An 18754-nucleotide genomic window follows, 5' to 3' on the forward strand; every position below is an offset into this window, starting at 1 on the left:
AATAAAAATTGCTCTTTAAATATGCGTGGTTTCATAGTGCGAGGAAAATAAATTTTATATGAACTTGTGATATAGAAGAAATAAAAGCGACGGACTGCATAATAAAGGTCTTTATCACAAGGGGCAATGCAAAGTGATGTTCTTTTGCATTAAGGGATTGCACATCCAACTATAGAAGCACATGAGAACATCTGCTTCCCTCTGCGAAGGGCCTATCTCTTACCTTTACTTTTCTAGTACTTACCTTTATGAAAGAGTCATGGTGATATTCACCATTTCCTTTATTACGCCTTTATCTTTTGGCAAGCGTCATGTCTTGGGGAATGATTTAGACAAATATATCCAATCGGATGTGGGTGATCATGAGTTATTATTGTTGACATTAACCTTGAGGTAAATCATTGGAAGGCAAAACTATAAGCCCCTATCTTTCTGTGTGTCCGATTGAAGCTTTGACCTTATAGGTATCGCGTGAGTGTTAACAATTATGAAAGACCATAAGATGATTGAGTATGTGGATTTGCTTTACAAGCTCTTATATTGACTCTTTCCTACATTGCGATAAATTGGAATTGCTTCAATGACTGAAATCATAGTTTGTTAGTTCTCAATAAAGTTCTTGATTCATACTTTGCCTTGTGAATGAATTGTTACTCTAGTATAAGAAATTCTATGTCAATATGTATTGTTGTTCTAAAGATAATCATGATGCATTCATGTCCATATTTTATCTTATCGATACCTCTATCTCTAAACATGAGGGCATATTTATTGATCTCGGCTTTCGCTTGAGGACAAGCAAGGTATAAGCTTGAGGGAGTTGATACGTCCATTTTGCATCATGCTTTTATATCAATATTTATTGCGTTTTTGGCTATTAATACACATTATGGTACAATACTTATGTCTTTTGTCTCTTATTTTACAAGATTTACATGAAGAGGAGAATGCCGACAGCTGGAATTCTGGACTAGAAAAGGAGCAAATCTGAGAGACCTATTGTGCACAGCTCCAAAAGTCCTGAAAAGTTACGGAGAATTGTTTTGGAATATATAAAAATAATGGGCGAAAGAAACATCGGAGGGGACCCACCAGGAGGTCACAAGTCAGGGGGCATGACCTACCCCCATAGCCGAGCCCTACAGGCTTGTGCCCCCCCTCGCAGGCCTCCAGTGCCCATCTTCTGCTATATGAAGGGTTTTGACCTGAAAAAACCATATCAGACCTTTCGGGGAGAGGCGCCGCCGTCTCGAGGAGGAACTTTGATAGAACCAATCTAGAGCTCCGGCGGAGCTATTCCGCCGGGGAAACTTCCCTCCCGGAGGGGGAAATCGAAGCCATCATCATCACCAACGATCCTCTCATTGAGAGGGGGTCAATCTCCATCCACATCTTCATCAGCACCATCTCCTCTCCAAACCCTAGTTCATCTCTTGTATCCGATCTTTTTCTCAAAACCTCAGATTGGTACCTGTGGGTTGCTAGTAGTGTTGATTACTCCTTGTAGTTGATGCTAGTTGGTTTACTTGGTGGAAGATTATATGTTCAGATCCTTAATGATTATTAATAATCCTCTGGTTATGAACATGAATATGCATTGTGAGTAGTTACGTTTGTTCCTGAGGACATGCGATAAGTCTTGTTATAAGTAATCATGTGAATTTGGTATTCGTTCGATATATTGATAAGATATATGTTGTCTCTCCTCAAGTGGTGTCATGTGAACGCCGACTACATGAGACATCACCATTATTTGGGCCTAGAGAAAGGCACTCGGAAGTAATAAATAGACGATGGGTTGCTAGAGTGATAGAAGCTTAAACCCTAGTTTATGCGTTGCTTCGTAATGGCTGATTTGGATCCATATGTTTAATGCTATGGTTAGATTTATCTTAATTCTTCTCTCGTAGTTGCGGATGCTTGCGGGAGAGGTTAATCATAAGTGGGATGTTTGTCCAAGTAAGGGCAGCACCCAAGCATCGGTCCACCCACATATCAGATCATCAAAGTAACGAACGTGAATCATATGAGCATGATGAAAACTAGCTTGACATAAATTTCCATGTGTCCTCGGGAGCGCTTTTATCTATATAAGAGTTTGACCAGGCTTGTCCTTTTCTACAAAAAGGATTGAGCCATCTTGCTGCACCATTATTACATTTGTTACTTGCTACCCGTTACAAATTACCTTATCACAAAACTACATGTCATCGATAATTTCAGTGCTTGCAGAGAATACCTTACTGAAAAGCGCTTGTCATTTCCTTCTTCTCCTCGTTGGGTTCGACACTCTTACTTATTGAAAGTACTACGATAGATCCCCTATACTTGTGGGTCATCAGTGGAGCCGATGGACTTCTCCAAGATGTAAATCCTTTGGTTTTTTGCATACTTTTGTTGTCGTTTTTTGTTGGTAGATCAAGGAGCAGCTGGAGGCAGACAATGTCACCGTCGTCGACACCTCAGGGGATGGCCACCACGTGTGGTAGCAAAATTGACCCTGACAATGGTTGTTTGATTGACTAGATGAAAGAAAGTTTGCTGTTTCGTCGGTGTAATTAGGTCCTCAAGTTATCTATATAGAACATACGCTCCATGGTCTAGAGATGTTTGAATCCATGCAAACAAATTTCAGTCGATCCACCATAAGCTTGATTATATAATCAGAAACCAAGTTACTCGCTATTATTGCTCACTGAACACAAGACCAAATGGTCTGATTTGTCTTACTGCTCCAGAGTCGGTGCTCCATTGTGTTACCTTATTGCTCCAGAATCTTTCATCAGAGTATTGCGTGCTTGTAGAAATTGGCTTCTGTTTCAGTGTGTACTCGTTTTGACAAGCTATAGTATTAGCTTTCTACAAAAGAGACAAGCTATAGTATTAGGTGAATAAATTAGTGAAATACTAGACAAGTTTTGTTATCAACTACTATAATGTTATGGTGCAGCTATTTAGAAATATATGCTCCGGTCTTGTGATTATGCTTAATAAAGCAGTCACTAAATCTCACTGAAACCTTTCAGGGGAAATTTATGAGCATGCAATTATTTTGAGTGTGAAAATGGAAGATCAAGATGCATTTGAAAGGGACTTCTGCTAGCTCAAGCTATATTACATGGACACATGGTCACTTTCTTTTTTTTACCACTTTGTAGTTGTTTTATGTGTCTAGGCATTGTGTAGGCTATCATTTAATACGTGTATTATTCCCTCTTCTCTCTCATGTTCCATTGACAAGGACGTGAACTAATAAGTTTTTTTACTTTGATGTTGCAGGGGTGACCGACGCGGACTAACACAACTTGATGGTTGTCGTGCTCTTCAACCATTCAGAGGCGGACTTCTTCGTGAAGCCCGTTGACTGTATTGCGCAGATGATCATCTAGGTGATTGCGATGCCGGAGGTCGCCAAGGTGGAGGACCTCAATGCCACCGTCTGACGGGAGGGAGGGTTCGGATCCATCGGCATTTGAACTCCGAGCCTTGGTAGATACATCTAGAGTAGTGGTTTGGTTGTTTGTGCCTGATGTTAAATGGGATCTTGTAATATCTTTGAGTTGAGATGTTGATGTTCAATGTTGCATTCATGAGCGCTACAAGTGCTAAGATGGTTCTGTGACCTTAGTTTATTTTGCATTGGAAGTGTGTTGATTTCCATCCATGAATATTGTATTTGTTTTTTTTAATTTGTAATTTAGCTGTAGCGTGGGGAACAAATGAAACGCCACTAGTACTTAGGATAACAGTAGCGTAGGTGTGGAATACTGGTAGTGCGTGTGACACCGCGCTACTGCTCACTTTTTAGGTGTAGTGCGAGGTAAAAAAGGCGTACTGCTAAAAGTAGCGCCGTAGCAGTAGCGTGGTGTCCCGCATTACAGGTATGCAAAAAACCCATGCTACTGGTAGTATTTTTCCTAGTAGTCATTGTAGTTGTGTGCATTTCATACTCTGCTCGTTGATATCTCTGACATTGTTATTTTATATAAACTTTAATAAAAAAAAATGTTGTATGCATCAATGATGCAAAGATAGGATGTCTCAACCACCTTTTCAAAAGGAAAACGTGAACCCCGCGTGGAGACCATGAGTTAATGATACTTCACATAGACTACGAGCATGCACTAGCAATGCAATGGTGGCAACGTGTCCACATGCAATTGGCACGCTTATGCTCTTGTTGAAAGGGAGAGAACGATTGCGGACGTGCAAAGTAGTACAAACACCCCCAGAAAGAGTATACAAGTACTTCAGATTGTATGTTATGCTATTTTCTGTTTGTTTTGAGAAACGTATATTTTGGTGGTTTAATACTTAATATGAGGGTTTCAATACAAAGCAAGCAAGCATAACACAAAACTGGACCTCTAAAATATTACGTACGGCAAAACATATATATGGATAATAGAATCGTTGACCTAGCCAGGAATATCGAGTTAGTTAAGAAAAATCTTTCGATGGGAGATATAGGATGAGGCTAAAGAAAACTGCCCGGAAAGCGATTCGATACATTCTGATCCACTCCCGATTTTGTAGATCGAACGTAGGAGGACACGATCAACGAATGATCTGAAGGCTTCAAAGAGAGGCCAGGCCAAGTGCAGAACACAGTCAAAGATTCGGAGAGCACAATACTTTTAGTCTCGAAAGGCGCACACAAAACTGCTGCATGCATGTAAGAATATATGAAGACCGAGACAAAATTCAAAAAGTAGATATTATTTTTCTGGGTAGATGATTAGAAAAATAAAATCAGGGCCAAATAGGTTAGAGATCATTTGCTGCCCAAGAGCCAGCATTCGCCTTGGATGCTTGTTCGGCGAAGGGCTTAAGCAGCAGCTCAGCTGGCTGGAACAAAGTATCCAATGATGGTCTTGAAGAAAAAAAAAAGATGGCAATTGTTAACCTTCTTTTTTTTTGCGACGGGCAATTGTTGATTGCTTTGATTTGGCAATCTTCCTAAAAAAATGCCAATCTGTTAATCAAATTGGATTCGTAGAGATTAGATGCTACAGGTCTAGGCGTGTGCCTCCGCAGAAAGGTGCCCATGTCATGTGGGCGTGACACTTCTGCTAACATGGAGAGAGGTGCGAGATCAAGATTAATCAAGCACTGAAAACAAAATTAGATTTTCTAAGGCACCAATCAAGTGGAGAATACGCCCCTTGGCGAGGATTTGAGTTGGTGGATGTATTCTTGATTTACGTTATTTGTAGGCTTGTGCTGGTATTTGTATTTGTATATGCCGCTGAGGTGATTATAAAATAAGCACAAATCAAATAAAAAATATTGTGAATTTTGTGTTGATGATATATTGTGATCTGCACATGGTAAGACTAAACCTCCACAATTACATTCGAAAAGTAAGATGTATTATGCATTTTGTGTGTATGATATATTTTTACCTACACATGGCAAGACTTGGCGACAGTTCTGACATTACGTTCTCCTATTGTTTCGTGTGTGTTGGTTCCACGGAAGACATGAGGACAGAGCTCTTTGGTTGTTTCTCCTTTCGTGTTGGGGTCAGTTCTACGTCATTGTTTGCTTTGCCCCTTGTGTCGACTATTGCTATGGGCGAGGCCATCACCATGGTCGGCGCCCCTGTGCTACAGATCATGCCCGAGCTTCAACAACTATGTGTGAGACCTGCTTCTCCTCTTTCTGTGGAGCATATGGAGGGTGATACGTTGGCGATCTGGTGTGAGGGTCTTGATTTAGCTATGTCATGTGAGCAACTAGAGGTGCCCGAGTCAATCGTGTCAGTGGTTTTTGTGGGCGATGTTGTCGTGTCGGTGGTTTCTCTAGCTGATGATGTTGAGGCGGTCGGTATGTTGGCGCCTGACCTTTTGGAGTCCAGCCAGCCGCTCGCCTTTGTGGACAGCGGAGGTTCCGACATTGCAATCACCCTCTCGCACGTGATCGTTGGGAAGGTGGTGTCTGTGCGTGACAAGCTCGATGAGATTCTCTTCGAGTTAGAGGTTCACAGCTTGCTCAAGCGTTTGGAGGCGGTTTGTCCTGGATCTAGCAAGACGATTGTGGAAGAGACTCTGCTCAAAAGCAAAAGTAAAGAGAGCGATGGTGCGGGGAAGGCGTCTGCAGCTGCTTGATGGATGATCATCAGTATCTTCTATTGTCCTTATGGTCCGACTTATCTCTGTGGTCTTGGTGGCGCTCGGGGTCTCCGACAGAGGTACTCTCATTGGGTATGTGTTTGTGATGTAGCCGTGTGGGGGTTCATGGTCGTTGTGTGTTAGGGGGAATGCATCCAGTGCACCCGCGCTTGTGGTGCTACCGGTGCACCGGATGCCATATAATGTTTTAAAAAATCTGAAAAATCTAGCATTTTAAAGCAACACCATTGTACGATGTCACAAATTTTCGTACGGAAATTTGAAATATTGTTTGAGATACAAAAATGAAAAATTTAACATCAGTGTGATGATGGGCTAAATCTAAAGCCCAAGTTATGTTATGTACTATCAATTGTTAAATTTGTCATTTTTGTTTTTTGAGTTATGTTTCAAATTTTGACTTCAAATCTTGTGACAACCTACATTAATGTTGTGTGGGTGTGCTAATTGTTTTTCAGATTTTTGGAACACTTTAAGAGCATAATGAGAGTTCGGTGCATCGGTAGCACTACAAGCTCTGGCACACCAGATATTTTCCTATGTGTTGGGTATGATTTGTCGGGCTGATTGTGTGCTTATGGGGTTTCATGTTATGTGAATAGTCCTCATGTGGTAGGTTTGTATCGGTTTTCGTCCGGTTTTCCATTAATTAACTGGGGAACTCTTTTCTACTTAATTAATCGACGAGACAGATCTTTTGCGTCCATTTCAAAAAAAAAGTTTTGGCCAAAAAATACACTTGAAGAGTTTTATTCATATTAAATGTGATTTGCTCATTTTTTTAAATTTCCTGCATAGACGCTGAGGGAACATTGGATCATATTGTACTCACGCTACCACGCTCGCGAGCACACACGTTGAGAAAATATTGAGCTTATGGAACATCATCCCACGTTATTCTATCAACAATGTGTGTAGTTTGAATAAGTAATGAGAGCAAAACTGTTGTTTGAGTATGTACGCTCTTGGAGAGAAAAAAAACGGTTTCTAGGGTTATACATGTTTGTTTAATAAAGACACTGGCAGTTTTTAACACTTTTTGAAGTGTCAACTGCCTAAAGATTTGGAAAATTTAAGTCGTCTAATTTAACAGTATTAATCTTAAAATTTCACTATTTCAAATTGTGGAACTTCAACAAAATAGCAGTACAAAACTTGAATGGTAAGTTATATATAGAACGATGTGAAGATTAAAATGGTTGAATGGATACAAAGGTTTTTGATGGGTCAGTACAGTTAGAATCGTACGAAGTAAGAGTCCGGACTCCCGCAAACTCCCAACCTCATATTTATTTTCAGTTTGCGGAAGAAATTACATCTGGACCGTTCTACTGAACAATAGAAAACCGTATTTAATCGCTTGCGCGATCACAGGTTCGCGGGTGTGCCTGCCCTTACGAGAAAGCCCAACATACCAGTTTTGGGCCGTCCAAAATGGCCGGAACCGAGAAATGCTCCTTCCATCATGATCATGTACAGGAAATGTCTAAGAAAACAAATCACGTACAGGAAAAAAAAGAAGGAAAACATCCTTTTAGAACCCCCCCCCACAAAAAAAAGGAAGAATGGAGCCTGAAAAGCAATGGCGGGCGAGGCGATTCCCCATCTCTACTCTCCACTCAAGACGGCTAACGGAAGCCCTAGGAACGGCGGCGAGCGTGGCGATTTGTGTAAATTTCTTTTTCCTCTCGAGATTTTCTTCGATTACATTTTTCTGTTCTCCTGGATAATCTGAACTGTTATTAGACAAATGCTCACTTGCGAGTTTCAGCGGCTTCTGATGATTCTTGCAGCAATCAATTAGGAACTTAGGATATTGGCTCCAGGTCATTTGTGCCTTGTGATGTAGCCTCACAGGAATCTTTGTGTGATTTGGGTTCGAGGGGTGGCAGGAATAACATATTCGTACATTCCATGGTTCTTTTATTTTCCGCGAAGGTCTAAAGGACATGACCTGCCTAGCCGATTTATCTGGGCCGGTTCTTGTTGTCGCACAAATGGGGGGAAATGCATTTTTTTCTCTCCTTGCGTTGCAATGTTGTTACCTACTGGCCTTTCTTGAAACCAAATCAGATGCATGATGCTCCAGAATAGATGGATCAATTCTTCAGTTTTCTTTTTCGAGGTTAATTATTCAGTTAGAACCCAAACATTTGATATTCTGATTTGTTTCTAGAAAGACTGCATCAGACATCTCTGAAGGGATGTCTGATTCATCAACTCATTAGTTGTTTGGAGATAGATTCGCTTTTTTTTAGATGTTTGTTTAATTTTTGTATAGATACCAATACTATAGAGTGATTTTACAGATAATATTATTCGACCTGACTTACCAAGACCAGTATACTTCTGCTAACTGCTGATAGTTGAGGAACCAAAGAAGGGTCTCATGGAGGTTGGGAACCGCTTACCACGTGCTTTTGGTGGCCTAGTAATGAGCAAGACATTTCTTGATGTACCAGGTGCATGGCCCCTTTTAATTTCCTCCAATCCTTACCTAACATTCTTTCAGACAGTATATATAAGCACATATGTTCAATCATGGAAGTTTTGGAAAGCTTCATACAATTGTGCAGTGACACTACTGCCATGGCCTTCCCCAAACCATATCTAGTGCTATGTTCTGTCCTTACTTTACTGAGCCTGAATCACTGTCCATCTCATGTATCTGCCAAGGTTTATATGGTGGTGATGGAGGATGATCCAGTTGTTTCCTACAAGGCAAGCCGGAAGGGTGCAATGTACGTGTTCTCCATCCCTGAATCTTTTTTACCTTGTCATCTTTTGAAAATAACTCATATGATGGAATTTCATCCAGGAGAGGTGAGGAAGCTCAGAAGTACAAGGAAATGGCCACAACAAAGCACGACGTCTTCCTGGAATCATTTCTCACCGTAGGATCTTACAAGAAACTGTACAGCTACACTCACCTGCTTAATGGCTTTGCTGTTCACGCAAACTCTGAAAAGGTGCTCTTTCTAGCCTATAAAGTGCATAGCATTGTTTTAGGTATTTTATCTGTTAAACTAGCAAATTAGAAAACTCTACTTATGGCCAGTATCGAATAGATAGAACGTGCTGAACAAACAGTGATTCTCTTGCCTGTCTCAGTAGTTTGTCCAGGGCTAGAAAGAGCCTTTAAACGTACATACAACAAGAAATGATGCTGAATTCAGTATATATGTAAAGATAAAATAGTAGGGAAATTTTGAAGAAAGTTTTGTTATTGTTGAACATCACCATGAGTTACTTTGCAGAAAAGCCAGGGAATCTGCTCCAGTTGGTCTTTTGAGCAATTAGCAGTCTTTAAGTTATTCGATTCTCGTATGTTTCTGTGTATCTTGAAACATGAATCCAAAATTTTACATGGAGATGATCAGTGCAGCATCAATTCACGTAAAACTATAATATAAGTGCATTTGTTCTGTACCTGACATGCTTGAAACTTCCTAGTTCTTATGCCCTATCTTTTTGAATTGCTTGAAACTTCCTAGTTCTTATGCCCTATCTTTTTGAAAATAGGAATAGTTCTGTTGTCTCTGTTGAGGATTAAACTGGTTGCCCCTCCCTTTTATTATATGTGCAACAGGCAGCAAGAATTCTTAGTGGCGCAAAAGGAGTTAGACTCATTCAAGAAGACGTCAAAATGGCCAAGATGACCACATACACTCCAAAGTACATTGGAGCCAGTGGGGTATGGCCACTGCTTGGTGGTGCCGAGAATTCTGGTGATGGAATAGTCATTGGCATGATTGATACTGGCATTGACCCCAAAAACCCAAGCTTTGCTAGCTTCTCGGACCAAACAAAGCAGCCACCGCCCAGTTTCAAAGGAATGTGCCGCTCTGGGGATAGATTCCCTCCTGATTCATGCAATGGCAAGATAGTGGGAGCTAGGTGGTTCGGGCGCGCTGCCCAAGCAACTGGAGAGTTCAATGCTACAATTCACTATGCATCACCTTATGACCCTGATGGCCATGGCAGGTACGTCCCTTAGCTGCTGACTGCTATTTGAAACTCTCTTTTTTACAATCTCAGAAGAGCTACCAAGTGATCATAAGAATATCTGCACAGCCACACAGCATCAACCGCAGCTGGAAATTTCCATACGCCAGCAATTTCTAGGGGTTACAACTTTGGATACGCAAGCGGCATGGCCCCCGGAGCTCGGTGAGAATATGTTCCGTGTCCCATTATTCAGATATTGAAAGTAAATCTAAAGAGGAAAATGATAATTTTGTGTGTGTAATCTAACATTTTATTTTCTCTTCTGGTTGCACTGATAGTCTTGCAATCTACAAAGCTGCGTATCCTTTTGGTGGATACATGTCAGATGTTATAGCTGCAGTCGATCAGGTTTGGTGATCACATTGTTTGCTGAAAGCTACTACGTTTGATTTGCATGTTAAAGTCTCCCATGTGACCTGTTTGCAGGCAGTAGAAGACGGTGTCGATGTTATCAGTCTTTCCATAGCACCTTCTTCGGTTTCACCTGGCCCTGCAGCTTTCCTCAACTTGCTTGAGACACAACTGCTCCTTGCCACCAAGGCTGGAGTCTCAGTTGTTCAAGCAGTTGGCAATGGAGGCCCTGATGCGAGCTCCGTAGTTTCATTTAGCCCATGGATCACAAGTGTCGCGGCTTCGACAACAGACCGCAAGTATAACAAAACAATCGTGGCTGGAAATGGGCAATCCTTCTCTTGCGGCGGCCTTTCCCGTAATATTTCAACCTAGCTTGGTAGATTAATTAATAATTTTCTAGCTTTTTAAATATTCACAGATACTGCTTACTACTCCCTCTGTCCCTAAATACTTGTTGTTGGAAAGAACTAGACTAGTTCTCCCCAACAACAAGTATTGTGATACAGAGGAAGTAGAATGTATCTGTTTCAGATCTTCCTTTGATGCTTAATTTTTGTTTCTATCATCTTGCTTCTTTGTGTCCAGCACCAACACCAGGCGAGACAATGTATCCACTAGCATTGGCTGACGACGTGAGCGCCGCCAATTGGACCGACGGGTCTAATGGTTGCCAGGATCCAAAGGTCTTCATAAGATCTCTAGTTCAGGGGAAGGTGATTGTCTGCATGATTGTGTCGTCGAACTACTATGAGGGCAACAGCATTGAGGGCATTATCGGCACGATCCAGAAGATCGGAGCTGCTGGAGTCGTGATCATTGATCGTTATTCCGGTGACGTAGACTATGAATATCAGCCCATATTTCCTACCGTGGTACCTTCAGCCATGGTTGTGGATGGAGTAGACGTGATGGTGAGTGCAGACACATATTTCAGTAACTCTGAATGTTTGGGTTGCTCTGTATAATAACTCTGAATCGTCTTCTGCAATTGGGTGCAGAACCTCATGGAGTACTATGAGAACAACACGGCACGAGACGGCGACGGAACCGTCATCACGTTCGGAGCAACCGTCCGGATTCTGGAGGGACGGCGTGCGAGCTACTCCGGGGAACGGCCGGAGGTCGCCGACTACTCGTCGAGGGGGCCCAACATAGAGAACTCGCAGATGCAGCTGGCGGACGTCCTGAAGCCAAACGTCATGGCGCCGGGCAATCACATCTGGGGAGCCTGGAGCCCGACGAGCGACTCGCTGCCCGAGGTCCAGGGTGAGAGCTATGCCATACTGTCCGGCACGAGCATGTCCACTCCGCATGTCGCCGGGGTGGTGGCGCTGATCAAGCAGCGGCATCCCAAGTGGAGCCCCGCCATGATCATGTCGGCGATCATGACGACGGCCGACGTGACCGACCGCTCCGGGAGGCCCCTGATGGCGCGCCGGGACGTGGGCGGCGTGCTGCCGGCCACGCCGTTCGACATGGGCGCTGGCGCCATCAACGCGGCGCGCGCGCTGGACCCCGGACTGGTGTTCGACGCCTCGTACAGGGAGTACCTGCAGTTCCTGTGCGCGGTGCCGGGCGTGGACGAGGCCGCGGTGCGGCGCGCGGTGGGGGCGTCCTGCCCGTCGTCGCGGGCGAGGTGGTGCTCGGACCTGAACGCGCCGAGCGTGACGGTGGCGAGCCTGGTGGGGTCGAGGCGGGTGGACCGCAGGGTGTGGAGCGTGGGCGCGGAGAATGAGACGTACATGGCGTACGTGCGCGCGCCCGACGGCGTGGCCGTGCGCGTGTCGCCGGACGAGTTCACCGTCGCCCCCGGCGAGACGGCGACGCTGAGGATCATGCTCAACACCACCGCGCCCGGGAACGCGTTCAGCTTCGGCGAGGTGGTCCTCCGGGGCGACAAGAAGCACAGCGTCAGGATCCCCCTCGCCGTCTACCCCGCCGCGGTGTTGAGCGGGCAGTGAACTGAGCTCTTGTACTGGACATGTATGTCTGGTGCATTATTACGTACTCTACTTACGTATGGTATGTTGTATGGGGCTGTATGATGGATCAGACGTATACTGCTGTATACAGAGGGAACCGATAAGGAAAACTTAAGAGTAACGCGGCGGAGCCTCGTCAAATCTGGATTTTTTTTTTACATAGTACACGCGCAACCGTTTATATACATATGCATACATTTATTTTTATAAACGCATACATACACACCATACCCTATGAGCACATCTGAAAAACTGAACCGACGTATCATTTTAAGTGAAGTCATCGTAGACACCTTGTCGTCGACGAAAAAGTCTCCTTCCATTAAAAGCGTATTGACGTAAATCTTGAAACAAATTTAAAAATAATGCAAGCATCAGAATTTGAACACTGATAAACTAGAGATATCACTATTCCTCTAATCATCCAATCATAGGTTGGTTTGCGCCGTTGGTGCCAAATATGGATTTGCACCAGCCAAATATGTGCTATCTTAGCTAAAAAAAGCACAAGCGCTCACAAATGTGTGACGTAGATAGGTTGACTTTTCTGGCCTGCGACCTATGCAAGACATTTAAGAGACTTGATTAAAACATCTTACATTTATGTAAGGAGGAAGTGAGAAACTAAATCTTAACCGACACTTTACTTTTCACTTTGATCATTTGCCCCTCCCTAGATTGACGGATGGGGCCGGGTTCACTGGCCATTGACATAATCATGGGGTAAATCATTAAACCCGTGATAAAGTATGGCAAATCATAAAAATCCTTGGGATGAAGTAGGATTTGTGCTGATATGAATAAGACAACAAAGTTTAGGCTTTGGAAGGCCAAAAATTCATGGATTGCTAATTCGGCTGTCAACCACATCCAATGCATTGAGTTGGACCGTCGTGCACTCTTTATTTCTGCAAAATGTGAGTCGACTGACTTCGATTTAGGGATAGTTGATTTCAAGAGTTTGCCGATGGAAGGCCAGAGAGAAGGAAGGAACTTGCTGGCACGTTGCCCCACCATTTATCTTAGGGAAGGGGTGGGGGAGAACGGCGATTGGGGGGGGGGGGTCGGGGCAGGGCGGCATTGCGACAACTTCGTCGGAGAAAAAACCTGGACGCGAGCGGGGTAGAGGGATGGCCGGCGGCAACGGCAAGACCGACGGCGGGGGCCGTTCTGGGGAGGTTTGTGCGGCGAGGCTGCGGGAGCGTCGCCGTCCGCTGGTGGTGGTCATAGGCGATTCAGCACGTGGCCCATGCCACGATGTGGGGAAGAAGAAGATGAGGGGAAGAAGAAGGGTTGAGGAAGAAGAAGGGCCAAGCGTCATAGGATCTCCATCGAACGGTCCAAAATGACCGACTGGTCCAAATTTAGAAGTGAGGCGACTTACATGTAACGACACTCTTATTTCTGTTGGGCCTTTTGACCGGATAGAAGAATGACAACGAGGAAGACCTTATCGTTCTAAAAATCCATGGTGTAGACATGACCAATACACCCAAATTTAAGAAGAAGCATGGGTTCCAAGAGGGGCGAATTTGAGTGATGTTTATCATGAACTTGGAGGCGTTACGGGAAAACTAGAAAGTTGGAGTAAACTTGGATTTGGTTCACTGAGGAAGCAACTTCGGTCGATGAGGTTTCGGTTATGTAAAGTTAGATCCTCTTCTCTTCGATCTAGTGTGACGAAGGAAGAGAAAGACTTGATGAAGAAAAACACTTAGTTGTTAACTAGGGAAGACCGGAAGAGGCAGTGGCAACACGGTGCTCAAGAGTGTTTGGTTGGCCGAGTGGGGTCGAAGCGCGGGGTACTTTCAGGTTAAGGCGAATGAGAGATATTGAAGGATAGATATAGAACGAATAAGATCAACTCATTGAGAAGATAAAATGGCATGGTGGCTAAGGATCAAGTTTATCTAGAGGAAGAGGCTACATATTTTTATGAGAACCTTTTCACTATGAATATATGGTTATGTCTGGAGATAGTTCTTTTCACATCATCCAACCCAACTTAGTTGATGTATGTTTCAACACCATGAATTCTATATATTCTTTTGTCTTCAACATGTCCCATTTGTTTTTAAGTTGAGTCTTTTTACATCTTTTCCCATCCTCTGAAAAAACTTCTCTTCAAGATGTTAGTACCCTCTACTATTCAAACAACCCTTGGGCCTATTTCTATTTTCGACCCCGTCCTTGCATATCTCACAATAAATGGCTATGTGTTGTGCATCCCGATTAGCCGTTTCCTTTTCCATCTATTTCACAACTTAAATTTTAGAAATATAAGGTTAATATTCATAAGCTTCATGCACATATTGCTCCCATACAATTATATACACGTGAACATACACATCATTCACGAAACAAACGCCACACACTAGATGCATTGATGCCATAACACTTTAACATATCAACACATATATTAAGCTGGGCAATCTGACCATAGGATATGACATACAAAATACACATACCACAACTCAACTATATTATCATATATACAAATATGGAAGCAATCAACAGAGATAAGAGTCAGAAGTACCTTGAGCAAGGTAGCCTGTGGTGGTGCAAATCGGATGAGATGAAGACCGCCAATGATGGCTAGTCGGTGTTCCTTGTTGTTGATTAGCAGAGGCGGCTGAGGTTAGCACAAGAGAGGAGGCCCTGAGGGTGAGTAGTGGCAGCGGATTGAGAGGCTTGGAGGGATGGGGGAATGAGAAGGATGTGGGGATTGAGGTGTCCCGTGGTGCGCCGACCGGGCCGAGAGATGACGCTGCTAGTCACCACTTGGTGATGGAGCTAAATTCGGCAGATCTCTGTGTAGGGATCCCAAGTTAGGTAATTAGATACATTGGTAATAGGGTACGAGGTTTACCCAGGTTCGGGCTCTTTGGAGAGATATCACCCTACGTCCTGCTTGTGTTTATTGCTTTGGATTGGAGTACAAATCACACATGATCTACCTTTAGATTATTGTGTCCCTTCCATGAGACCTACCCTTCGGTTTACATAGATATCGAGTATCTAGGGTTATATATCATAGTCGGCTACTAACGAGGAAACAAAGCTTTCGATGGATCTAACATCTTGGAGTGCTTCTTTTTAGAAATCTTGCCAACTTTGTTGATTTAAAATGATGTTCATTACATGGCTTGGGTTGATGTTCATCGTTACATGATTTGGGTCATGGGGTATGGTAAACCAAACAAGATGACCTAATGATAAATTACAAGCATACTTGGCAAGATTGTGAGCTTCAAAGTTGAAATTTTCTACGTTCAAAAAGGAAACTACAAGAATGGAAACTCTCCCTTCGTTCTATTATTTCATGTATAATGGTTGCATGAGGTCCTCTAGTTACGATGAGAATGTCCTTCACCACCCCTTTGCAATCGGCTGCGACACATATGCTTTGAAGATTGAAGTCTTTTTCCAACGCCATTGCTTACCTGCATGCATATGTTTCAAGAACCTAGATACATTACACTATGACAGTGACATATGGTTGCTGCTACCCCATCGTGTCCATGGGAACTGCACCATCTGCGTTTATATTCGCCATCCCTCCAACCAATGGCTACTCGGAAGGGGCTGATAGACCTGTTGGCTTATTGTGGTGCTTTGCTGGTTTCGGTAGCATCTTTAGGTCCTCAAGATAGGAGTTGATAGAGAATGAGTATGTTGCAGGCTCTGAAATACGCTTTCGTGTATAGCCTTATGCCTTGCATACCAGATAGACCACAAAGTCATTGCCATTCGAGTGAAGCTATCATGACTCAATGTCTCATATAGTTTGAACATATAGTTCTTAGTGCTCGGTTCAACATTCTTGTCATGTGATCAATAAGATATGCATCAGAAAAATCCCATGTCCATCTAGCCATGGTGCAAGATACTAGCACATGGCACCACAATTCCATAGCTCTACACAAAGGGCATCTTGGAGTACATGGCAAGTCTTCTAGAGCCTTCTATTTCTTTCATTATGGGCCTTCCGACATGGTCCACTTTGGAACTAACATGGGGGTCCTCGGCCCAGACCACCTAGTAGGTAGACGACGTTGTGAGAGACCCCCTAACCGGGACAACATCAATGGCCCCTGAACCGGTCTTCAAGTCTGGATATTCCTTGGCTTGACCGAGTTGTTCCTCATCTTCATTCATCGGCCTTGAAAACGGGTTGAACAATTTTTTTTGTCCAAGTCTTTGGTCATCGAATTATATCCTAGGTGTTCTAAACCATCTTGGTTTTCAACAAATGGCGACGCTTCCAAGTCTTCGGTTGTCAAAATCCAAGTCTTTTGTCGTCAAATTATTCCACGTCTAAACAAAGAGCGACACTTCCATAAAAAAATTGTGAAGTTGTTTCCCGACTTCATCAGCGGAGCTATGTGCTAAACTGAGGGGACCATTGCCCGAGCTATAAACAATTTCTGGGAATTTGTTTATTGGATGTCTTAGATGGGAAATTTTTAGCCTTTGACAGTTAAACAGTCATGTTCTGTATTGCCCTCACAATAGATTATTTTTCTAATTCCGCCACTGATTGGGTGTACAACCATTTCAAAGAGATAGTTGTTGGGGAACATTGCATGGGAAACAAAAAATTTCCTACGCACACGCAAGACCTATCCATGGTGATGATCATCTAAGAGAGGGGAGATCAGATCCACATACCCTTGTAGATCGCTAAGCGGGAAGCATTAAGAAACGCAGTTGATGTAGTTGAACGTCTTCACGAGCCAAATCGCAGTCCGTCCCACGAACTCCATCCCGATCTAGCACCGAACGAACGACACCTCCGCGTTCAACACACGTGCAGCTCGATGACGATCTCCGCCTTCTTGATCCAACAAGAGGTCATATGATTTAGATGAGTTCTCCGGTAGCACGACGACGTGGTGGTGGTGGTGGTGAACTAATTCAGCACGGCTTCACCAAGCTCCACTAAACTGATCTAGAGGAGACAACGATCTAGAGAGAAAGATGGCAGCTCATGGCTTATTAGGGTTGGGGTTGTCCTCAAATTCTCTTGTATATATAGGAGGGAGGGAGGAGGAGGCAGCCAAAAGGCTCCTCCATGGTTCGGGCGAATAGGTGGAGGTGGAAGAGTCCACCTCCAATCCTACTCCAAGTAGGACTCCTTTCCTACTTGGAAACCTCCCCTCCTTTGGTTTTTTTCCTTTCCCACCTCTTGCACGCATGGGCCCTTTGGGGCTGGCTCGGCCAGCCCACTAAGGGTTGGTGTGCCACCCCTAAGGCTCATGTAGCCTCCCGGCGTGGGTGAACCCTCCCGATGGCCTCCCAACATTCCTGGTACACTACCGAAAATACTCGAAACTTTTCTGGTGACCAAAATGGAACTTCCTATATATCAATCTTTACCTCACCTCCGGACCATTCTGGAGCACCTCGTGACGTCCGGGATCTCATCTGAGACTCCGAACAACTTTCGGTTACCAACACATATAACTCAATAATACCGAAACGTCACCGAACCTTAAGTGTGCAGACCCTGCGGGTTCGATAACTATGTAGACATGACCCGAGACACTCTCTGGTCAACAACCAATAGTGGAACCTGGATGTTCATATTGGCTCCTACATATTCTACGAAGATGTTTATAGGTCGAACCTCTATGTCAAGGATTCAGTTAATCCCGTACAATGTTCCCTTTGTCCTTCTGTATGTTACTTGCCCGAGATTCAATCGTCGGTATCTCTATACCTAGTTCAATCTCGTTACTCGCAAGTCTCTTTACTCATTTCGTAATACAAAATCTGCGACTAACTCTTTAGCCACATTGCTTGCAAGGCTAGTTGTGATGTTGTATTACCGAGATACCTCTCCGTCATACGGAGTGACAAATCCCAGTGTTGATCCATGCCAACCCAATAGACACCTTCGGAGATACCGGTAGAGCACCTTCATAGTCACCCAGTTACGTTGCGACGTTTGACACACACAAGGTATTCCTCCGGTGTCCGGGAATTGCATGACCTCATGATCATAGGAACAGATACATTGACATACAGAAAAACAGTAGCAATAAAACAACACGATCACATGCTACGTTCATAGTTTGGGTCTTGTCCATCACATCATTTTCCTAATGATGTGATCCCGTTATCAATTGAAAACACTTGTCTATGGCTAGAAAACCTTGACCATCTTTGATCAACGAGTTAGTCAACTAGAGGCTTACTAGGAACAATGTATTGTCTATGTATCCACACATGTATCTGAGTTTTCATTCAATATAATTCTAACATGGATAATAA

General features: G+C 43.6%; 1 pseudogene; it reads left to right on the forward strand.

Annotated features, from left to right (window-relative positions):
• The first annotated feature begins 7674 nt into the window (after window positions 1-7674).
• On the forward strand, window positions 7675-12599 carry LOC123430601 (annotated as a pseudogene).
• Window positions 12600-18754: the final 6155 nt, after the last annotated feature.

This window comes from Hordeum vulgare, chromosome 2H, assembly GCF_904849725.1.
Source record: "Hordeum vulgare subsp. vulgare chromosome 2H, MorexV3_pseudomolecules_assembly, whole genome shotgun sequence".
Lineage (NCBI taxonomy): Eukaryota > Viridiplantae > Streptophyta > Magnoliopsida > Poales > Poaceae > Hordeum > Hordeum vulgare.